The sequence below is a fragment of the Watersipora subatra genome, chromosome 9 (assembly GCF_963576615.1).
Source record: "Watersipora subatra chromosome 9, tzWatSuba1.1, whole genome shotgun sequence".
Classification (NCBI taxonomy): Eukaryota; Metazoa; Bryozoa; class Gymnolaemata; order Cheilostomatida; family Watersiporidae; genus Watersipora; species Watersipora subatra.
Window position 1 is genome coordinate 16,252,778 of NC_088716.1, and position 26,222 is coordinate 16,278,999.

Here is a 26,222-nt window from a genome sequence, read left to right on the forward strand (position 1 = left end):
CCATCAACTTCTTCTAAAGACAGCTCTGTGTGATTCCTTTTACAGGTACCAAATCATCGATGACTGCTGTTTTTCATTGTTGGGTAATGAAACAAAGCTTAACAGAAAACACCAAAAGACCACGCTAAGTTGCAACGATATTTTATTTTTGGGGCAAGCATGACATTGTGTGAGTCGCAATGTTTAGGATAAAGTCATAATAGATAATTACCAGATTATCTAGAAAATAGATAGAAGCATTCACCATGTTAGTAGTAAACACAATTGCAAAATTTGACTGCTCTGCATTGGTGACCAGGTCAAATCAGGGAAGACATGATTTGTATATTACATATAAACAGTATACTGTACAAAGGTACAGTATAAGTTTATAATGTGAGGAAACATCATAGCTAACATAAACATCAAGAAAGTCCTAGTATAGCACACTATAGTTTATGATTGTATAGAAATGCACTCAGAGTGTGCTTAGCATACTATATGAAGTCTTTTATTTGTCTAGCAATTGTTCATAGAATACCATACGGTTGCATAGCATAGTTTGCATATGTGTTAGCAATTCTCCAACTTTCACAATTGGTAAGCTAATGTGCTACATGGTCGACATTCTCTCAGAGCTCTACGACCAGTTAACTAATACAAAAATAAATAGCTATATATAAATATAAATTATTACCTAATTGTTAAAGTTAACTAATTGACAAGACATGGCTATATATAAATACTAGTCATTTGGTCTAGCAGGTAATATTTGAGTTGATTAACAACTATGATCCTTACTACCTGCATAAGTATATACATGTATATGCACCAGCTGAATGCCTCGCATTTGCACGGGTAATAAAGAACAGTTTATATACATTAACTTATCTGCATTACCTTACCAACTATATTACTTTTACACTACATTACCTGCAACTGTTTACAAGATTTTTTTTATTACCCGTGCAACGCGGGCATTGAGCCGTGAGGCCAGCCGGTAATCGTTACATGTAATGCAACATCATATATGTTTTAACCAACACATCATATATTTTAACCGACGTAATGAATATCTTCATTATTATTAATTGCTATGCTCAGTTTGATACCTAGTCGATTGGGTAAGCACACTGCCTCTAGAACTGAAGGCGCGCAGTACAAAGCCAATTTTTTGTTTCTAAAACTTTCCACTATGATTGTACAGATAGACAGACACTGAGATTTATATATAGACTAGCTGCGCTACCCAGCGTTGCCCGGGTAATAGAAATCTTTGGACAGAAAATTGATTTGTATTTACCATATAACAACATTTGCCATTCTAACTTTCAAACTACATATCATGAGAAAAGTGTTTTGTCTTATAAACAATGAGAAGTAGTGAGAGTTTCGCGCTATCAGCCAGTACGTTTAATAATGTAAGCGAACAGCTTCTCGTGACATTATGCTATGACCCGCATTGTACACAAATATGTTGGGTATTTGCTCTCATATACTGATTTATATTGGCAAGGTAGCAATTCGATTTCTGTGGTCCAGTGGATAGCATGTCTATCGAGCGAACGGCTTTTTTATCTCTATTCCAAGATTTTAAGATCTATAGCCGGAATGAGTACCAACGTATCCACATATATACATACAGAAGAAGACAGGCATACTTTGAGAAATATATATAGATAGTACTACTGGTAGTGATTATTAAATATAGATATATAACATTTACCACAGAAACTGTTTAACCCTTTTCTTTAGAAACCGGTTACATCGTACTAAGGGACTTGTCCCCTCGTACTAATCCCATGTCTAAACCCGTCTAGATTCAGTATTTCATCGATATTTTTTAAATCCAAAGATTTGTTTGTAAATTTGTATTATAGTAACTAAGTTTTGATTTGTACGACAGAATTTGTATTAATATTTGAATAAAATTTGTGCTTTGCACACATGAACAAGCTGGTCACGTGGTTAAAAGTTTCATTTTATTTGTGCAAAAAATTTGTATTATTAATGACTACGTGTTAAAGTTTAGCTCAGCTAAAAAAATGTTTGACCGCTGTATCGATTAGTTCAGTTGTACAGAAAAGGAATTGGGGTCAGAAGACACCGTGGAAGGTATTGAACAGACAGAAGAAAATTTTGTTGCAAGTCAACCTTTAACACTGGACCAATGATATTTTTGGCTACTACACTTTTATAATAAAACCTTTAACAATGGACCAATGATAATGTGGCTACTACATTTTTATAATAAATAATGTTTGTCTGCATTTTAGTCAAACTGCTTGAAAAATAGCAATTTTTTTGCAGTTTCACTAAACTACAAAAAATACAACATTCCTTTTTACACATGCATTGACTCTTGTGCAGAACTATTGTGCTAGCCGAACTCTGCTTTAGCCACAAAAATAGTGTATGCCAGCACAAAATGGGAAGCATGAATTAATTCCGCTCAAAAAAGCATTCTACACAAAAAAGCAATGAAATCCCTGATGAAATAGTTGATATTTGCTATACAAGCAGTCAACAGCCTGAGTTAAATCATGTAGCAGAACTAGTAATTGTGGTTTAATGTTATTGTGATATATTGCAAGTGAATTTTTGTAACAATTGATAGAAATTTGATTTTGTCTATTTGGGAGAATTGAATTGAAGGGAGTCATTGAAGTGATAATAGCTAAAGAATTGAATTGTGATATTCTTGCACTTAATTGAGAATCGAATCAATTCTTATAGGAAATATGATGCAAAAGAATTGAGAATTGAATTGTTAATTTTTAGGTGAGAATTGAAATAAATCGTGTCATGTTTCAAAGACTTATAAATAATCATTGGAATAAAATAAGAAATATGCATTCACATTTAAAATTATAAAATAAAAATTGAAAACTCCAACTTTTTGCAGTGCAGCCTAAAATATTTTCATGAGTTAACTGCAAGCAATAATAACCAACTTGTAAAACAATTTTTCAACTTTCCAATGTATATTTATTCAGAGATCCATGACCAGTTGGAGATAAGTTAGGTCAGCCTTTTCGTAACTATGTCAAACGATAAAATTGCTAACCGACAGGCTCGATTCCCTGAACAATTCTCACACGTTAGGCTCGGTAGAAGACACATACATCAAAAACTCGAGCATCACTCATAAGCAAATAAGTACACACATTGTTTTATTATCTATAGTAAAAAACCTTATAAAAATAGGCTAGATACCAAACATCATTGCATTAGTACGACGTTCTATGAGCCTGAAATATTTTCTAAAAGCGGTAAATTGTATGACAAGCAAAAATCAGATACACTACATAAAAATTTCAGCACTGCATGAGTAGTCCATACCTTAATTCAGAAATGCAGTTTTAATCTCATTCTAAACTAACCTCTGCGCCCGCCAGAAAAAAAACCGAATAAAAATATCGACTTTATCGTCCTTAGTCTAGCTTGGTTTTATTCACAACACCGGGTTTATACAAAATTTTAAAATTTTCAGGATTTTGGGTTATTGTAAATAAAAAGCATCACACGGAATCACTAAAAATGATCTAGTGACTTTCTTTTAATAACATGACAGGTGTGACAACTTCTCAAAACTTACATCCTCAATTTGTGATTATTTCAGTCATGGTCCTAATAAAACATGATGCACAAGTATACCAGGTCTAAATGAGAAGCCATGTAAATGGTTAATTACCTAAGTTCTAAATACTATTTTTAGCATCTCTCAAATTTCTAAAATGTCATCATTTCACAAAACAAAAGTTTGACTGGTACAAACCTAAATATTCTGCTATGTATTCAACAGTTGCTTAATAAAATATTGACTACTCAAGTAATACAGATGGTATATTACAAGCCAATTTTTTATCATAAATCCGTGTAGTAGGGATCTTGTGTGATTGGCATAAATTTATTAAATTTTATTATTTTGTTGAACTTTTAACTAAAACTATCTGTACAACATAAGAGACAAAAATAACATACTATATTGGCAAATTCCTATAGTGATGCAGAATCAAATAAAACTTTATTGAACGATTGATACCAGCCAGTCATCTGGTTATTATATTAAAATAGACCATTCACAATATCGTTATGAACAAATGAGAACGCATGGATATAATTAAATTGAAAGTTGTCTTCTACCGTATATACAATAACTCCTGTGCAAGAGCTTGTGATAAGATAGCTGTCAGATATCAGTTCTGGAAGAAAACCAGGAGAACCTATTTTGCCAAGGAAACCAGAAACTACTATGACCTATGATGACAACAATACACGCAGAAAGGAAATTTAATGACCTATTCATCTTAACACAACACACAGACCACCTCAAAGAATGTCAGATGCTAACTGAACGGAAAACCACAAATCACTTTATCTCACCATAATATATACATTTATTTATATATCTATTCAGATTCAACACAACTCATCAAAATATTGCATAAACATCGGAAGATGAGACATGAGAGCTGAGCAGCCATCCAATCCTATATAGAGCCTGTACAGAGTAGAAGAGAGCCTCCATGCGTACATCCCGAGCTACAATGAAAAGATTGAGTATATAACATGAACAATAACTGCATGGCTTACACTTTTACCTCTTTTACTACTGTTTTACCTCGAGGAGATAAAGCCATTTGGCTGAACACTACGATAATACTTGTACGTTTCTGAGGACATCTTTTTTTATCGCTCATTTTGACGAGATATACATTTATTATACTACAGATTATTTAAACAATTTTCTTTATTCGTTTTATGCCCAAGTGAGGCTTGTTATTGATAAATATACTTTATATCGAAGACTGAGATAGGCCAATCTATTACTGATACGACAACGATACTTGAGTTTGCAACCAGCATTTGAAATTGACGCCCGAGAGAGGCTATATACTGATAAAACAACAGTGGTTAACACTCATTCTACAAAGGAACATACATTGGTGCCCAAGCGAGGCAGGACAACTATTGAGTAGGCAGTTAAGTATAAAATATTCAAGAGAAGACAACTTGTGTCAGAATTGCAAATACGGTAACAGATCATACACAAATTCGCAGTATTGATTTGACAGTTGATTGATATAGAGAACATTTCTTTGCCTGGCAGGAAGAGCCACTTTGCCAGTTCAAAAAATTTATTTGTCACGTGAGAAAATCAGTCAGGAGTGCTACCTTACATAACATTATATAGAACCACACGAAAAACACGATTGCACTTATAAGTTACATTTTATTAAATTTTGAAACTTTCATTTAGTTTAAATAATTATATACATATTAATAAAATATTATCAAATTTTCTCCAGTGACAAAGCTGTAGCTTTGCACCACACTACGAGTAATTTAGAAATTTAGAAATTATATCAACAACAAAAATATATTTATATAATTTAAATATAAATATATTATTTTATTTATTACATATTATATTAATTATTATTTTTCTCATGTGACATAGCCAAACAGAAAAGTGTTCTATTGTTTTTCAGGTAGTGGAGGCGTGTAGCCAGGATATAGGTAGAGCTTTTAACCATCAGTTGGTAAACACATCAAGGTGGGCTGCTGTCTGCTTATTCTTGGATATCTGTTGTTAACCTCTATGCTTTTTGCTCTCACCTTCTTAGCTATCTACAAGGTGAAGGATACTTTAGAGTACCGGGTAAAAGCCTTGCTTCAGTTGCAGAAGTATTATGGTAGACAGGAGAACAGGTTTGTGAATTCTGATGTGTTTACCATCAGAATTCTACAAATTTTTACAAGTATCCTTCACCAAGGTGAAGGATACTTCAGGGTAAACGGCACTATTCAATTTTAGTTCTTGAATCATAAAGTTAGCAGACTTTCCTTATGGTTTGTCAAATAATAAAACCTACTTAACAAATATGTGGTGTCTAAGAAGCTGAGAGAAACACTTCAAAGTATAACAATATTTACTAAGATGCTGTTTAGTAAAAGGTGAAAAATGAAAGATGAGGGTTAGTGACAATATTATAGCTATTATTAGGTAGTACCTGCTCCTCAAACAGCCTCTTTACCTCCCGATGACAGCTGTATTTATAGACAGCTTTCACAAGGGCTCTTATAAAGAAGGAACCATGAGTATCGTGTCTTCCAGAAAAATAACCTGTAAATACCAACACAGCAGTAGCTCCATCTACTCACAAGCTGTTACTTACGAAACTGGAAATGCTGTAGTATACTCCAAACATGACATACGGTGCTTCTTATCACATTATATAATATTTGCAGAATAAACAGCTCTTATTGGTCACTATGAGATATTCTAGCAAGAGAAGACAAATCATAACACAATATAAAAAAGGTTTCTGAAATGTTTATTTCATTCTCATTAGGTAACTCTAAGCCATGAAAATGAAGAGCTGTAGCAATTTTACAGAGATATTTGTTATCAGTGGAAACAGAGAGACTTCATATTAGAGATGGTCTTCACGAACAGCCGTTTAAAATCACAAAAAACTGGTCATTTTAAAATTGAGCAACCCTTATCAAAGGGTAAGTACATGACACTTGGTGTACAATATCCACACCATGTGTTTAATAGTGACACATTGTGTAAAATAGGTACACTTTGTGTACAATAGTAACATCCGATGTATAATAGTGACATTCAGCGTATATTAGTGACATCCGATGTACATTGGTGTAATAATAATATGAGGTATAATAATAGGGTATAATGGTGACATTCTATGTGCTTTTTAGAGACACCCGGTGTACTAAGTGAATACTATCGTTATAACAAGTGAAGAATTGATTGAAATTCAATTGCAGCAGCCTATTGCTGTGGCAACTCATTTCCAATTTGGAAGGAAGAATCATCACTTTATTGCTGAGCGTCAGGGTTTTTCTGGTTACAAAACTGAAATTTTTTGGTTGCTTTTCGTGCAATTTGGAAATACATCCTCAGTAAGCATGCAACATTACAAATAAGAGAAACTATTAAAACAGTACAGGTAATTTTAACAAAAACTTTGGATCCAACCAATATGTTGCCTGACAACAAAACAGATGTTGAACAGACAACTCATAGATATTCATATCTAGAAACTGTATGATTTGCTGGTTCTTCTGAACGTATTCGAAATGTAAAAACTCGCTCTATTAATTTGTTCTACTTGAATACAAGTCGAAGTACATAATACAAATTATGTAGCGATGTCAGTCAAACAAAATATTACATATTATTTGCTAATAAATTCTCATCAAACTTGTGCACTGGTAATAAAGTGATGAAATTACTAAGTCCATAAGTGATTACTCATCAGTAGATATAATCTCATAATCAAACCTGTTTGTTTCAAGTCTTTTGTCTCTACTTGATGGATTCTACTTTCACTCTGCTGTTTTTCCTTCATTAATATTGTAAAACCTAAGGGTTGTTTCTTCAGTGTAGGATGAGACAACTCTAAAGTTGACTAAGCAGTTTGAGGAGCTCCTACAAATGTACAACTAATGTAGGTGTATCATTTTTTAAGTTCGTGAGAAGCTAGCGTTTTTGGCATAAAATTCAAAAGAAATGATGTGTGAAATTATTTAATTACACCAAAGCAGTACTTGATGACAAAGATTGATGATTTGTATTTAGTTTCTTCCTCGAAAGCCAATTATAAAATACTAGTATTGCTTGCTGCTACAATCTTTACTATAATAATAAGAATGCAAGTCTGTCCTTCTGTCTGTCTAAATCCATGCCAGGAGAATGATAAAGAATAACTATAAATTGAATGAAATCATATTTTAAAAAAGATTATGAAGTGCTACTTTCTGCTTGAGCAGCTGGTATGTATGAAGATGCAGAAACAGCCGCACACATTTCCAGGTGCTTTAAAGTAAATATGATAACTTCCACCTATTTAGCAGCTGGTATGTATGAAGATGCAGAAACAGTCATACACATCCAGGTACTTTAAAGTAAATATGATAACTTCCACCTATTGAGCAGCTGGTATGTATGAAGATGCAGAAACAGTCATACACATCCAGGTACTTTAAAGTAAATATGATAACTTCCACCTTTTTACATACACCTGCATTTATAGCAAAAGGTACCGACTTTAATCAGTTTAAACAGCTATCATTTCACTAAATGAGTTGACCTAATATAAACCATTAAATGGATTTTGGAACAATTTTTTCGTTTCATAAATCGAGATAAGACAACTCCCATTAAACAAGGATAGCATGTTTTTAGCAGCCCTATACCTATAGTAAACCAACATACTTTAAAATGATTTGTCATGTTCTCCATTTAAGTAAAAGAATTAAAACAATTCCCTTTTATTGGTATAAATAAGATAACAATAACAAATTTAAAAGTCTAAATTATCAAAAGTTGAAAAATTATTAATAATATAATTATTAATATTATGACGTTGGCACCGGATGAAAACAATAAGAGATGAAAATATGGCTACTTTTAATATAACAGAGTTGGACACTATTCCAAAATAAGAAGCCATAATGAACAGGTTAGTAAACAGAAAAGATCTTTATAAACTTTTACGACTAAAATTTAATTATGAATTGGAAGTTTTTATTCATGTATAATTGAGCTCCATCTGCATGAACAATTCCATTACCTATAATGATTGTGTAGGTCAATATATTTTATGAATCATCAAATGTGATGAGACTGTATAAAGTTACATTAGCTGTCCTCACACTGACTGAAATACTGAAGTACTTTCATAATGCTGCTGTTATGGCTGCTCTATAACATGATATCTTCTAATGGATTGACAGCATGTATACATGTCAATTGATATAATGTTTTTAAGCTCATCTTGTTTTCTGCTTATACACTGTGAGACCAATAACCTGTCTTTACATGTCAAAAAGCTTATGACACAAGGATTAGCATAATCCAATTCCACTGCTGAGTACACCTGCACTTACAGTCAGATACTAAATAAACCAGATGGGTTAACAGGGTTAAACACGTCTGGGACAAACATTGTTAAACTCGTCTGAGACTAACAGAGTTGAACACAACAGGGAATAACAGAGTTAAAAAAGCTGTCCGGTCAAGACCTACAGATGCTAACCCACATACAAACATTTATATTATGCACTACGGTAGATACGAATGGTGTTGTTTGTACAGACACTAACCTATAACTCTTTATAACTATATTTAACAGTGTTACATGGAAGCTCATCACACTAAGTGATATGTTTGCTACAGTTTGCATCCCAACTGGCTTTTTATGTGTAATAGAAGAGGAGTTATAAGAGAGGATCTACAGTAAGCTGAGTCTATATAACAGCAATTATGCTATCAAATAATATGCTATAAACCCGCAAGCTTATAGGTTTTATAAAAATTTATTGAATGCTACAAATAGATATTCAAAAACAAGTGACATAAACAACCCATAATTATAATACATGTACATGCAAAAACTCAAATTACACTTTTTGAACAAAAATCTTTATGAAAAATCTTTATCTTGACTTTATTGCTGAGCGTCAGGGTTTTTCTGGTTACAAAACTTTTGGTTGCTTTTCGTGCAATTTGGAAATACATCCTCAGTAAGCATGCAACATTACAAATAAGAGAAACTATTAAAACAGTACAGGTAATTTTAACAAAAACTTTGGATCCAACCAATATGTTGCCTGACAACAAAACAGATGTTGAACAGACAACTCCTAGATATTCATATCTAGAAATTGTATGATTTGCTGGTTCTTCTGAACGTATTCGAAATGTAAAAACTCGCTCTATTAATTTGTTCTACTTGAATACAAGTCGAAGTACATGATACAAATTATGTAGCGATGTCAGTCAAACAAAATATTACATATTATTTGCTAATAAATTCTCATCAAACTTGTGCACTGGTAATAAAGTGATGAAATTACTAAGTCCATAAGTGATTACTCATCAGTAGATATAATCTCATAATCAAACCTGTTTGTTTCAAGTCTTTTGTCTCTACTTGATGGATTCTACTTTCACTCTGCTGTTTTTCCTTCATTAATATTGTAAAACCTAAGGGTTGTTCCTTCAGTGTAGGATGAGACAACTCTAAAGTTGACTAAACAGTTTAAGGAGCTCCTACAAATGTACAACTAATGTAGGTGTATCATTTTTTAAGTTTGTGAGAAGCTAGCGTTTTTGGCATAAAATTCAAAAGAAATGATGTGTGAAATTATTTAATTACACCAAAGCAGTACTTGATGACAAAGATTGATGATTTGTATTTAGTTTCTTCCTCGAAAGCCAATTACAAAATACTAGTATTGCTTGCTGCTACAATCTTTACTATAATAATAAGAATGCAAGTCTGTCCTTCTGTCTGTCTAAATCCATGCCAGGAGAATGATAAAGAATAACTATAAATTGAATGAAATCATATTTCAAAAAAGATTATGAAGTGCTACTTTCTGCTTGAGCAGCTGGTATGTATGAAGATGCAGAAACAGCCGCACACATTTCCAGGTGCTTTAAAGTAAATATGATAACTTCCACCTATTTAGCAGCTGGTATGTATGAAGATGCAGAAACAGTCATACACATCCAGGTACTTTAAAGTAAATATGATAACTTCCACCTATTGAGCAGCTGGTATGTATGAAGATGCAGAAACAGTCATACACATCCAGGTACTTTAAAGTAAATATGATAACTTCCACCTTTTTACATACACCTGCATTTATAGCAAAAGGTACCGACTTTGACCAGTTTAAACAGCTCTCATTCCACTAAATGAGTTGATCTGATATAAACCATTAAATGGATTTTGGAACAATTTTTTCGTTTCATAAATCGAGATAAAACAACTCCCATTAAACAAGGATAGCATGTTTTTTGGCAGTCCTGTACCTGTAGTAAACCAACATACTTTAAAATGGTTTGTCATGTTCTCTATTTAAGTAAAAGAATTGAAACAATTCCCTTTTATTCGTATAAATAAAATAACAATAACAAATATAAAAGTCTAAATTATCAAAAGTTGAAAAATTATTAATAATATAATTATTAATATTATGACGTTGGCAATGGATGAAAATAATAAGAGATGAAAATATGCCTACTTTTAACATAACAGAGTTGGACACTTATTCCAAAATAAGAAGCCATAATGAACAGGTTAGTAAACAGAAAAGGTCTTTATGAACTTTTACGACTAAAATTTAATTATGAATTGGAAGTTTTTTTCATGTAAAATTGAGCTCCATCTGCATGAACAATTTCATTACATATAATAATAGTGTAGATCAATATATTTTATGAATCACCAAATGTGATGAGACTGTATAAAGTTACATTAGCTCTCTTCATGCTGACTGAAATACTGAAGTACTTTCATGATGCTGTTGTTATGGCTGCTCTATAACATGACATCTTCTAATGGATTGACAGCATGTATACATGTCAATTGATATAATGTTTCTAAGCTCATCTTTTTTTCTGCTTATACACTGTGAGACCAATAACCTGTCTTTACATGTCCAAAAGCTTATGACACAAGGATTAGATGTCCAATTCCACTACTGGGCACACCTAGAGTCAGATACTAAATGAACCAGTTGGGTTAACAGGGTTAAACACATCTGAGACTAACAGGTTTGAACACAACAGGGACTAACCGAGTTAAAAAAAGCTGTCCGGTCAAGACCTACAGATGCTAACCTACATACAAATATTTGTATTACGCACTACGGTAGATACGAATGGTGTTGTTCATACAGACACTAACCTATAACTCTTTATAACTATATTTAACCGTGTTACATGGAAGCTCATCACACTAAGTGATATGTTTGCTACAGTTTGCATCCCAACTGACTTTTTATGTGCAATAGAAGAGGAGTTATAAGAGAGGATCTATAGTAAGCTGAGTCTATATAACAGCAATTATGTTATCAAATAATATGCTATAAACCTGCAAGCTTATAAGTTTTATAAAAATTTATTGAATGCTACAAATAGATATTCAAAAACAAGTGACATAAACAACCCATAATTATAATACATGCAAAAACTCAAATTACACTTTTTGAACAAAAATCTTTGCATCATTTGCTCGGCAGGTTGCATTCTGATTGCTTTCTTTGGAACAATTTTATTTTCTTGCTGTTCAAAACCTTTCAACTTTTGACTTCAAATCTCTTTCTGCACTGCTGAACTAGTCGATATTAGTGTCTAAATAATTGTTTTAGAGAAGCAAAACTTTTACGATCTTCTGTTTAAAAAACTTTTCGCAAAAATAATGATAATTCTTTAGCCCAGGCTCACTGCACAAGTTATAGTGCAAGACAACTTACGAAGAAATTCGTTTACCAAATTACCGTCTGAAACGCACTTCATCTGTAAATTGGGAACCCTCTGTACTACAATGAACTAAGACAATAGGAAGGATGGTGCTACATACAAACACATAGAGAACTGTTTGTGTATAAAAACCTACCGAGTTCTGGATACTCCAGCACCTCCACCTTAATGCGGTTTTGAGCCAAGACTGCTGCTGGGTCTCCTATTGACCATAAATATAATCCTCCATCTGTCTTACAAGCCTACTTTACCTGTGAAACAAGGTACAAGCCAAGAAAAGAAGGTACAAGAAACAAGGTATCATACAAAATATTAGCCTGGGAGACAAGATATTAGAGTGTGATATAAGATATTAACATGTGAGACAAGATATTAGCCTGTGAACAAAGACAGTAGCCTGTGAGACGAGACATTAAACTGTGAGACAAGGCATTAGCCTATGAGACAAGATAATAACCTGTGAGATAAGATATTAGCCTGTGAGACAAGATATAAGCCTGTGAGACAACATATTAGCCTGTGAGACAAGATATAAGCCTATGAGACAGGATATAAGCCTATGAGACAAGATAGTAGCCTGTGAGACAAGATATTAGCCTGTAAGACAAGATATTAGCCTGTGAGACAAGATATTAGCTTGTAAGACAAAATATTAGCCTGTGAGACAAGTCACTAGCCTGTGAGACAGAATATTATTCTGTGCGACAAAATATTAGCTTGTGAATTAAGATATTAGCCTGTGAGATAAGATATTAGCCTGTGAGACAAGATATAAGCCTATGAGACAGGATATAAGCCTATGAGACAAGATAGTAGCCTGTGAGACAAGATATTAGCCTGTAAGACAAGATATTAGCCTGTGAGACAAGATATTAGCTTGTAAGACAAAATATTAGCCTGTGAGACAAGTCACTAGCCTGTGAGACAGAATATTATTCTGTGAGACAAAATATTAGCTTGTGAATTAAGATATTAGCCTGTGAGATAAGATATTAGCCTGTGAGACAAGATATTAGCCTGTGAGACAGTATATTATTTTGTGAGACAAAATATTACCTTGCGAACCAAGATATTCGTGTTTGAGACAATATATTAGCCTGTGAACAAAAACCGTAGCCTGTGAGACAATATAACATTAAACTGTGAGACAAGGCATTAGCCTGTGAGACCAGGTATTAACCTTGGAGATAAGATATTAGCCTGTGAGACAAGATATAAGCCTGTGAGACAAGATAGTAGCCTGTGAGACAGTATATTAGAATGTGAGACATTCATGAGTTGTCATCCTTTTGCCATCATTTGTCATCTAAGTAATCCTATGTTAGTAATTGTCATATTCATGGCCTACTGATGAGTGTTGTCTTACATACATCTTATTATCAGACATATACTAGCTTCTTGTAACTCTTGTACTTATATATTTACAAGCACTTGTCATGAGGTGTCATACTTACAGCCTTCATTCCAGTTCCTTTGGCAAGCATGAACCTGCCACTACCGGCAGCCTGAAATTCTTCAACATATGAGTCCATTCACCCAGCTGTTGGCCTGAATGAGACACTGGCATAATCCTGCAAAGGTCAGCAGCAATACAAAATAGCCTCATAGTTTCTAGTGTTGGGCCAGTAAGGAGTTATTTGCTCGTACTGACACCGAGGGATTCCCGGTATCTGGGAAAACCAATCATTTTTGGTGACAGCTAGATATCCGTGGCCGATTTGATATGATCGGTATTTATCCGTAAGAGCCTATCGGTAAATGGTTATCCGGATAGATTTCTGTTTTTGACAGGTAACAGCATTACCAGCGACGTGATGCGACAAATGAACTGCTTATGAAAGAGCTCATTTGACGTCTCGCACACAATCACCATGTAACGGCATGAGATTACAATCGTGCGTCAATTGATGTTATGGTTAATTGTAAAAACACCTCTTTGACGAACATGCTAATCAAAAAGAGTTTCTCAGCGCATATTGGCAACCACAAATTTTTTTCTCAGACATTCTGAAAACACAACACAAACATATACCGAACTACAATACCCACAATACCGAACTTTCTTAGTTGGCAAAGAATACCGAAAATGGTAAATACCGAGGATACCGACACCAGGAAAATCGATAAAAAGTGCAAGGATATCCTACCCGGCACTAAATTCTGGAAACATGAGTGAACAACTCTAACTGCAAATGAGAATGTGGTACATGTAGCAAGGCTAAACGGTACACATAATATGTCAACAGTTTAAAACAAGAAACTAAGGCATATTAGCAGCTGTAAAATCTGCATCACTCAATAATATATGGTAAATAATATTCAGCTTTATATAGTTTATATATAACTTTAAAAATTTCCCTAAGGCTAACTGTTTACAGTATATAGACTCTGTGATCATAAGCATATTACTAGCTGTAAAAACTGAGTAGCTGTAAAAACTGCATCGCTCAATAATATATGGTAAATAATATTATATATATTATATAATATTAGGCCTTTTATAGTTTGTATATAGCTTTACAATGTTCCCTAAGGCTGAATGTTTACAGCGTATTATATACTCTGTGACCATAAGCATACCCGGGGAACTTTATGGTGAAAATGCTTTTTTGATCTGACTAGCAAAAATACCTCATGTCTCCAGGATTACTTCTATGAAAGGAAATTTGCATGTGGCTACTTTTCGACTTTATTAATCAATCTCATCATATTCTATAATAATTATCACTTTCACTGAATATAACACTAATCTCTGGATACATTATTAAGCAATTTTGTTTTTTTCAATAAAAAACTATAAATGGGAGTAGCAAAGTGAGATCGTCTCATTATATAAACTTCAAAAAAGAAATATGTTGAAAAATGTCAGATAGGTAATTTATCTAAGGGAAATCTAAGCGTTATCTAAGCGTTTATCTAAGCGTTATCTACTATAATTATCTTGGCGCAATTATTCTGAGGTTTTGGCAGGTGGCTGATTAGATCCAATTTGGATTGAAGCGTCAATCCAACAAGCTGAGGGTCAGAGGTCAGCTGAAACTCAACTAAGCCAAACTTTTTTGCGAAATCGCGTTCAGCGTTATTTTCTTTAAAACAACTTTTTATATCTAAAACCTGAAGGAGTATCAGAGTAAACCAAATGCAGATTTCTACAGAGGACAAACAGACAGAAAAACAAAGACAAATTATTCATACATAACTTAATAGACTACCAGAAGAGTTTCCACGAAGTGATTTCAGTCTAACCAAACTTCTAATATCTTTACCAACCCAGTCTACAGTTGTATTTATATGTTTCCTGTAAACTAGGCTAGATTAACTACCTCTGGTGTTTTAGCAGGTCCTGCATAATAGACTGGGTACTTCAGCATATAATCAGGCATGTCCTCTCCATTGTCTAACCTCTCCTTAAGCTTGGTATGAGCAATATCTCAGGCTACCACTAAAGTTCCTGTTAAACTCAACCTGGTCTTGACAGGATGTTTGCTCAGATCAGAGAGTATCTCAGACATGGGCTTGTTTAGGTTGATCTGCAGACAAAAAATATTCTAATCAGAGATGATCTGTAGTTGTTGCATTGAGTGTATGACACGGTTGTATACATATCCTTTATGAATGTCCAGCATTGCACGAGTAATAAAAATAGCTTATAAACAGTGGCAGGGAATGTAGTTGCCATTGGCTAAGTTCACTAATTTGCCAATGAAAAACTTTGCAAATTTGACTAACTTAAATGTTGACTTGCAACAAAATTCACATTACAGTTATTTGGTATCAAAAGATTCACCATGTCTTACTCTGTTGTATTGTAGGTGCCAAATATGTGGAAATGTGATTACAAGCTCTTAAAGCACATCAATTACATAATTTTTTCATCGTATATTTCAATACATCAGAGTCTTGGCTTTCGAATGAGCTATTGTTTGCCATGGTGAGACAGACATTGGTTGGTGTTTATAGCATTTCCCCAGAGCTCTACCGCAGAAATGTTTACCGGCATAGGCTCGGAAATTGTGACGTCAAAATTTTCTTATGCGGTGTTGTGTGCTCTTACCGCTTATTTCACTGCTTACCGCTTATATTTATCAACTACAATAATGACGCTAATGTCAGGCGAAGATAGGACAACTCCAGAGAACCAATAAAGATGACAAAAGAATCAGTGTCATTATTTTTCTATATACAGATTATTTCTATGATAAATAACTTAGATTCCAAGCACCATACTATGTTTTCCCGATGATATTATGCACTAGCCCTCTCATTTTATTGTGATGCTGAGGGTTACAACTGAGACTAATTAATTTCAAGCATTGCGTGATCTCGCGAAAGTGCGAATGACATATCATCCTAGCGCCACGCAACTGCAGGTCACAATTTAATCGATGTGATTTCATTACCTTTATCAACGACAGCATATTTATTGAAACATAATTAAATAACACAGAACAAGTGTTTGTATTGGTCGAGCCCCGGACATTGTTGATTATTTAGAATCCTAGTTTATTAATAGCGCTCTCTGGGTTTAACAGCACTGATTGTCACAGAAAAACGCAGCCTCAATAGCAGCGAAAGGGATCGACTATACCTAAGGCTAAATCATAATTGTGACATCACATTTTGAGAACCTGAACCAAGTGTTTTTTTTCGCAGGACGTACTTTTGACTCGCTATTTGTTATAGTTCTATTGTTCTTTGTGTATTGAATATAGGCTCATTCGAAACCCAAGACTCTGATGTATTGAACTATATAATAAAACAATTATGTAATTTATGTGCTTCAAAAGCTCAAAGACGAAAAGCTGACGTAGATTGGAATCTCTTTATTTCTCTGACGTATTCATTACAGTTTGGTTATCGTCTTGTCAAGTGATGTTCTCACGTGCATTGAAAGGCCAATAAAAAGCTCAATATAAAACTTATCGTAGCACTAGTTTATGACAAACACTTCGGGTTTTACTGAAGACCCGTATCAAATATAGATGCTCGCTACTTTACAGTTTTGTTTCAGCATTATCTAATCGTCAAGTCGTAATCTGATCATGTGACCGAATAGTTCGCCAATAATTTTTGCAGCACTTTTCGATTATTACAGGTGACCAACAGGCTCGTCATGATTATTAGACAATGATATGTACTCCTTCGAGCTAAGGTTAAAAAGTTTAACAAATTTTTTTACGGTAAGTTATAAGATATCAGTGCTAAAAGTGACAGCATTACAATGACGATAAAACAGACGCGTAAGAACAATAAACTACCCATGAAGCTCGTGTGGCTAAGTGGATAGACTGTCCGTCTGCAAACCATTAGGTTCAGAGTTCACATCCAGTGAAAAGTGGATTTTTTGGTCCTAAAACTTTATTGCTATAACCAGACACATGATTGATATCTATATATAGATAGATACACCGCATGCAGAGATGCTCAAATCGCAAAGAGTAATCTGCAGCTAGAATGATTATTTTAGCTGCAGATTACTCTGATCAATCAATGATTATTCAATGAAATATGATCTTCTACTCAAATGTCATATTCTGGGACAATTTTTCAAAAACAAACACAATTATCAAATCTGATGTTAAATCTTATTATTGTGTTTATAGAAGTACTCAAGTGTGCAGGACTTTACAATTAGCATGGTCATGCAGGAGGAGATAACAAATGTTGTGCAAGCGTCAGTGCTGTGGAAAGCTGCTGAGCCAAATCTGTTGGTATCAACTAAATTTGGTTTTCTGTTTAACACAGTTTTATGAATTCCATTTTCATTGATCAACAGGAAGTTACTTTAAACCACCCATTACCCAATGATATCTTAATAACTGCAGACTGTCAACATGTTTAATGACAAATAGAAGTAAATAGATATAAGACATCATTACCTTCACAACATCAGAGCTGAGGGACTGTGAGGTAACATCAGGCATATATTTTAAATGTCTGTTTCAAGCTTTTCAAGAAATATACCCTCAGATGTGATCTTTTTCAAAGCCTACCAATAATATACATCTAAATATAGTCTTGTCACTCCCTGGCAGGTGTTCTACACTAAAAGCCTATATACGTGTCACTTTTTTTCTGACATATATTCCATCGACTCTCTTTTCATGAGCCGGAATTAGATATTAAAGACTCTCAATAGAAATAGTTGTGAAAATACGACATAGTTGCTTTTGTAATAAAGGTTTTTTGGCCAAAAAAATTTAGTGTTTGACAATATTCGCTGGTTTATGCTTGTTGTTTGAAAAATATTTGCAAGAACAAAATTACGGAGCCAATTATGAACATTTGCAAAATTGGTTTTTGAATTGAGACATAAAAAGTGTAGAAAGCGCAGTGTATATTGCAAAAAGCTAAAGTAATAACATTACATTACATCATAATCTAATCATCAGCAAAAACCTCAAATTTATAAACTTGTTCTAACACAATTTGTTCTAAATTGCGTTTTGATTCAAATCATCGCATTTTGAATCGTCCTAAAACGATTCTAATCTGGTACATATGGAAGTCATCACAACAAAACTTGACTGACCTAATGTTGAACCATTATTGCTATAACTAAGGTAGGATTATATTAAAAGCCCATGTTTCCATGACGATAAGTCATGGACTAATAGTTTACCCGTGAATATCGCAGATTTCTACTTGTATACGTATTGTACACTCCTTGTGACAAGGCCTCCGCATCATCTCCACCTGTCCACACTTGCTGACCTTTCTTTCCTGGGAAATTATATTCTGATGTACACATTCTGTACACATGATATATGCATGATGTACGCATCATGTGTTCAAGATATCTTTAGAACAAAAGTACAGATCTATTTTGAATGCGGCCTTGTTAAATCTAATTGCAACATCTAAAGTTGGTACAGCATAGCATACCCATAATTATGGCTGTTCCAGTATCCTGACAGCCAGGTAGAACCATACCAGCCACAATGTTAGCATTCTTCAAAAACTTCAAGGCTACATAATTGTCATTAGGGGATGCTTCTGGTTCTTTGAGAATATTAGACAGCGACTAGAAATAAAATATCACTTTGGCTCAAAATGAACAATAATTTTGAATACCCGGAAAATCTTTTGGTTGCTAAATAAACCAGACAATAAATCAAAGTAAAAATCTAAAAGACGGAATCCAAAATATAAGTGTAATAAATACTAATAAATACAGAACAGGAAATGATGAGTAAAAATGAGGAAACCTACCAAATAATGCTCTTATTGTATGATTTCTTCACTATCTAACCATGACAACCATGTTAGTAAAAATCGATTACTAGTCCACATAGTTTTTAAGTAATACCTGAAGATGAGCTGGCCTGAGGAGGTGAGATATGTCAACCATAGCCTGTTCACAGAGCAGTGTCAGTGCTTGAGGATTAACCACCAACATATTTTTGCCTTGAAAAGTGCTCAAAGACACAAAGTAAGTTAAAAAATAAAATTGGATACACTGTTGCGTTCCTGAGCAGACCTATCCAATAAACTATAGCGTTATATACAGTATATTATTTGTATTTACCATTTTGGAACATTTATTTACCTTTATTTAATCAACCAGATGTTGAGCCACTGAACTAGAAATAATTCCAATATTGTAAAAGACAAACCTATTTGTATCTGTTATACATTGAAAATGTACAAAAAGGCACACTAAAAGCTAGAACACCGTGTGAAAACCTAGGAGTTAGCTGTTTGTAAGGTGGGTTTAGAGGCTCTGTGTTTTCAAACATATCCTGGTAATAAAATGGCTGAAGTGTTCCAGTTGACCGTCTAAGCAGACATAGTGGCAGCTTATATACAGCGTGAAGGAAACTTTTTGCAAGTGACTGCATGTTCTGCAATAGATGTTAAAACTAAACAGAGCAATAGTCATAATTCAAACTGCTGAAGCAAAAAAAGAACAGTACATGGCGTTGTAGTGAAATAATAAAAAAATTATCTAATCGGAAAAACATTGAAGAAGGGTCTTAATTGCGGTAAAACAAATAGCACACGTAAACAATCATTGTTTGCAAACATGAAAATATATTTGCAACATGAGCTGCCCAGACTCAAAGGCATAATTGTTTTTGCAATAAAGTGAGATGCAAATGTCTATGTACTGTTGCTTCAACACTGCATGTCGGTGTGTATAGACTGCTGGATAAATAAAACTAGTCATATAAAGGGGTACCAGAGCAATGATTTTACCGTTGCCAGATTTCGAGTTAAAACAATATAATTGAGTAGTTAATTTAGCCAATGATCTAGAGGGCTGGTCATAAAGGTAGATATTAGATATTATAAATGTTTCACAGCGATGTTAACAAATGTTATTGACAAAACTTTAGGATCTTGGGTTATAAAAAACGGAATCGCTTAAGATTAAATTTAAGGTGTGATAACTCCTAAAGCCCGTTATAGAAATGATAGATATACATGTATACAACTTACATGTGTATATATGAACAATCTTTATTGTGGTAATCAATAGTCATATTTTACCAACATGTTTTCCACAAGGTACTACAGCAAATAAACTAACTAAAAAGTGTACAACAAAAAACATACAAAATAAAAGTATAAAGTTGAACTAAAAACTAATATAATAATGTGGGAACTGAAAACATAAAATATGTAAAAAGCAAGCTTGAGGATTGATATGAGTGTTTAAACAAAAAGTAGACAAATAAAAGTTCTGTGAAAATAGCTCTATGTATCTATGACAACAAATTCCTAGTTATGAGAATAACAGATAATTTTTTTTAAAAATAGGTAAGACTAGATGGTGAATGATATTATTGGTCAGAGGATAGTAATTATAGTTTGAGTTTTGTTTTAAAAGATTGCAGATGAAGAGTTTTTAAGTGAGTGCAGAGGTTGTTAAATGAACTTAGCAGGTTGCTGTTGAGTTTGTTGTGGTTTATGGCACTAGGGCGTTTAAATCTGGTCCTGGTTTTGTGATCATGGTTTACGGTTTGAAAGTTAAAGCTGAGATATTTAGGGCAGTTATTGTGGAGTATTAAATAAGCAGTGAGGCAGATGAAGTACCGTCATAGCTTAGGTAAAAGAAGAACACCAGTATTGCTTGTTATTAAGTTGGTAGGAGGAAAGCGATGGTTTTATGGGGTATATTTAGGTCTTTCCATTTAGGTTGCAAAGCTTTTTTTGTACCATAAATAGTGTGTTGGTATAATTTACAGGTTTTGTAGGGTGGAACACATGTAGGCCATATATAAGATAGGAATGGATAAAATTATAGTAATATAGTCTGGCAGTATCAAAGTTCATAAGATGACGAATGTTATAAAATAAACGTAGGTTAGATTATATTTTATTTGAAATGAATGAGATGTGGTCTAGCCATGATAAAGAGTCGTTGATGATAAAGCCAAGTAGTTTAGAAGTAGATTGTCTTGCTAGGGTACTGTCAAATATAGAAATTGTCAGAGGGAAATTCAATGGTAGATTTACTAAGATACGGTGCGATTTTGAGATGTTAAGAGATATTTGATTCATATTTGATCACGCATCACTGTTGTATAAGTGTTAGGTCTGCATTTATTGTAGATTGGAGGCATGAAGGGTCCGTTTTGGATATAGCAAATGAGGTATCGTCAGCATAAGCATGAGGTGTGCTGTGGAGTGGTAATTTAAGTAAATCATTCATAAAAATTTGAAAGTGTGGGTGCAAGAATTGAACCTTGTGGAACGCCGGCAGCTATAGGGAGAACATCTGAGCAGATATTTTTCATTTCCACGCATTGGTTCCGTCCATTTAGGTATGACCTGATGGTGTCAAGAAGCTTACCAGTTATTCCTATGTTTGCAAGTTTTGAAATAAGGATGTTATGATTAACCATTTCAAAAGCATTTTAGAAAACCAAGAAATAAAATGACTAAAATATTTTTCTTTCTGACCATGTTTGACCAAGTAGAGTAGAAATGATGAATGGTAGTGATGCAAGAGTGGTTTTTTCAAATCCTGTTTGTAATTAAGCTGCTTATAGTTTTGTTGCTATCTAAGTGTATTTGAAGCGCAGTAAGTATATGTCTTTCTTAAATTTTAGAAAGTATCAACAACGTGTAGCTAGAAATCGGTTGTATTGCACCAGCATTCACAACGCACCAGCAAGCATCATCATCAATAAGTGACTAGGTGTGAGATCACTTAAACTGTACCAGCATTCACAGTGCGCCAGCAGAACAACTGTATCTCCTGGGCCATTTCCACTTGTCAGAAGCCAGAAGAAGTGGTATTTTCCTTCAAAAGCAGTGACAAGTTCGGAGTTGTGATCCTTGCGAGTAGAGGGTAAATGATCGGACCACCTCCCTTAGCCTACTAACCAATATTTACTTCAGACAATAGAGAATCTTTTTGCATTTGTATTTTAGTTATGTATTTTTCCTATATTTTGATCTAGGAACTTTTGTATATATATATTTCTCAAAGTTTATGTATTGTTCGTCGTTGTATATGTCCATTTATAGTTATCAAAAACATGGAATAAAGAATCCGTACCGCAGAAGATTTGATCTCAGACCCTCCCCTTCGCCAGTCCAAAGCCTTACCAATTCAGCCCCTGGCAATTTCCCAGGCTAACAGGAAGTGGCAGGCAACTGTCATAGTCTATAAGCTGATTGTTAATACCCAACCAACTTCGGGTAGCACAGCTAGTATTATATATAATAACCCTCTTGTATACGACTAAAGAACACACTGTTGGAAATGTTGTCCTTTTTAATGTGATTCAAACAGCCTGTGAAATATGTTTGGTTGCATACAAGTAGTGAATAACCTGTACATGGTTATGTCAATAACAAATCAGTATGTTAACAGTCTGTGCTGCTTTGTCCTGGGTTGTTTCAACCTAACTGACATCAATTGACAAATATACATTTATGAAACTCAGGCTAAGGATTAGACAGTATCCCATGAAGCAATGGATGGATTATACCAAGTGATTAGTTATACTAGTAAGTTGTTGTTGGAGGAGATATACCCAGCCTTTGAGAACATTTGCAGCACAAGGTTAGGTCTAATATATCAGCGTGATCAATAAAAGGCCAAGTCTTTTGCCTTTGAAGGATTTTATTGCAAATACATTATTATTCTATAGATATCGATGGGAGTGGACTATGAAAATGAGTTTATTGAAAAAAATAGTATAGCAGATGCTCTACTCTCAGATATATTTTGAGAAAACATGCAGCACAGGAAATAAAAGGAAAATACTTGTCACCTGGTCATAAGATAAAAACAGATCACCCAGAATATTATAAATAAGAACATATTCATATACAGTAGATGCTACTACAATGTAAATAATCCGTAAGGGGAACATTTACCAAAAATTCTGGTGTGGGAGTCGACCTGGATATAAGTCGATGGCCAAAGTTTGATTTAAAATTCCTTCGTTTTCACATGTACCTGCTATAGTCGACCTCATTTTTTGGCTCACATCTTTTGATTACCAATAGTTCAGTCGGCATCACAGGCAGGTGACGGCTAGCTGAGGAAATGATATTCTCAGACGCCAACAACAAAAGCACCCATGCGTTTTTGTGTGGTCAGCAATACGTAAAATTAACATAAAACGAGATAAAACAGTTCTAGTGAAGACCACAAAGCATAAAAACTTCACTTTCATAGTGGTCCACCTCAGTAGTATAGTGAGAGCAGATCTACACATTTGTGCACTTAAAGTTGGATTTTGGGTACATTTTAGCCCGAGAACCTCGGAGAATGGTGTTGTCTGATGGAAAGTTTGGGGGGGTAGGTGTGTGAGTGTTGGGAGCTAAGGTTATGAAGTTTGAGAGGAATTGTGGGAAGGATGCGGTGCTGGTCGAGAGGAATTGTGGGAAGGATGAGGTGAAGAGGGCGATGGTTTCGGGTTTCGATGCGATGGGTTTGGGGTTCGGGTGTTGACGAGTTGAGCGATCGATCGTCAAATGGTTGGGGTCGGGTTGGCGACCGGTGGGGTGAACGGTGTTATGTCGTTTCGGTTGAATGAACGCTGATGTTGGACGAGTTCGGGCGTGTCTATTCGTGGAATCGGTTAAGTCTCCCTTCGTTATAAAACTCTTTAAAGATGAGTAATAAAAAAGGGGAAAGTCGAATGAATTATTCATTATGAAAAATTTCTTTTGAGAAGACATGAAGAGTCTTTATAGAAAACTAGATGATATAATTCAAATTTCTCCAATACTATTTATTAGTTTTGGATTTTTTCCGGTTAACGGTGAATTTTTACGAAATTTAATTCAATTTGAACATAACCCCTCGGATTGTACTTATGGTATAGCTAGTTATGAAATTATTCAAAGGTTGGGAATTACTGAACGACTTGTTCAATGGGCTAATCCATCTTCACGATCAGCGAGATATTGTGTAGGCAACTCAGCTCGTTCAAACTTTTGTGGATGGAGATCAATGCCTATTAAGTTTGTTTGTTATCATCCACAATTCGAAGAAAATAATGGTAGATTTACAGCTCCAATTAATTCTTCCACTACTCGATCCACCATCAGAACTACACATACATCCAGAATTCCTACCACCACCACAACTACACTCGCTAGTACAATTCCTACTACCACCACAACTACACTCGCTACCATCATTCTAGCAAGTGGAATCACAACTCTTCCATCATCTGAAAATCTTAAGGAAAATATAACTAATACCCCTCCAAGTAATAAAGAAAGAGGCTATGGAAATGAAAGTTTTTCTGTAGACAAATTACAGGATGTCGAAATTTTTTATCATAATCACATGCTGCTGCTAAAGTTGTAATCTAATTTTCATGCTTTCCTAAATTTTTATTCCACAATGAAAATGATATGTGAATATTGTATTGATTTTATTTTAATAATAGTATCTTAAAATATACAATAAAATATAAATTCTCCATCTTTGGAGATGAAGATTTTATTTCTAAAGGATCTATTGATTTGCATATATATTCATTCAAAAAAAAAAAAAAAAAAAGAATTTTTTTTATAAATACTAATTGTCAGTTTTCTATGGAGATGAAGAGCTTGTCACTTCAGAATATTGTAATTCTTTCTTATCGAGAAAGAAGTATGTGCTGCTTGACTCGCTTTTCTCATCATCTTCTTTTTGTTTTGCATCATCACTGTTTAAATATATAAAACATTGAGGAATGAGAAAGGATGAAATAAATGGATAACTATATATCTTTGGTTTTAAATTTCTCAAAATCTACTTACCAAAATATACATTGAGCTAAGCCATCGTATACGTCTTGTCCACATGTGTAGGAAGGTAATCTGTCTATAGGATAATCCAATGGTAAATCCAATTGCAACTCCGTTTCACTATTTTGAGAGTTTGTTTCTTTCGAGATGTTTATTTCATCACTTTCCTCACCATCTTCTTGATACCTGTTTAATTTTTTGAAAATCCATTGAAAATTGAGAAAAGATGATGTATATAAAATGAATAATTATATATTCATATAAAACTTTAGAATTTAAAATTTCAAAATGTACTTACCAATGTACACATTGTGCTAATCCATCATATACATGTCCACATGTACAAGAAAGTAGTCCGTGTGTACAATATTCCCATGGTGTAGCCCAAATTTGAACACAACTATCTGTACATTTCCCTTCTGACATTTTACCCTTCTCAGAATTCTGTTAGCTTATGAAGAGTGTTATGATAATAATGATTTGTTCTCGATTGCTTTTATAAAGTTGAGCATCTGTAAAACGCTTGAGTGAGTTTAATGAAAATTTATAAATAGATTACAAAACATTTCTCTATGCTTACAATTTCGCGAAAATGAATTTCGCGAAATTACACATATATATTATATAGTCAACTTTCGCGAAATTGGATTTCGCGAAATTTCACATCATATATATTATATAGTCAACTTTCGCGAAATTGAATTTCGCGAAAAGTGAATTTCGCGAA

General features: G+C 34.0%; 1 pseudogene; it reads right to left on the bottom strand.

Annotated features, from left to right (window-relative positions):
• Positions 1–4,401: 4,401 nt before the first annotated feature.
• LOC137404836 (fumarate hydratase class I, aerobic-like) overlaps positions 4,402–26,222 on the bottom strand; it is a 35,701-nt pseudogene continuing 13,880 nt past the window's right edge.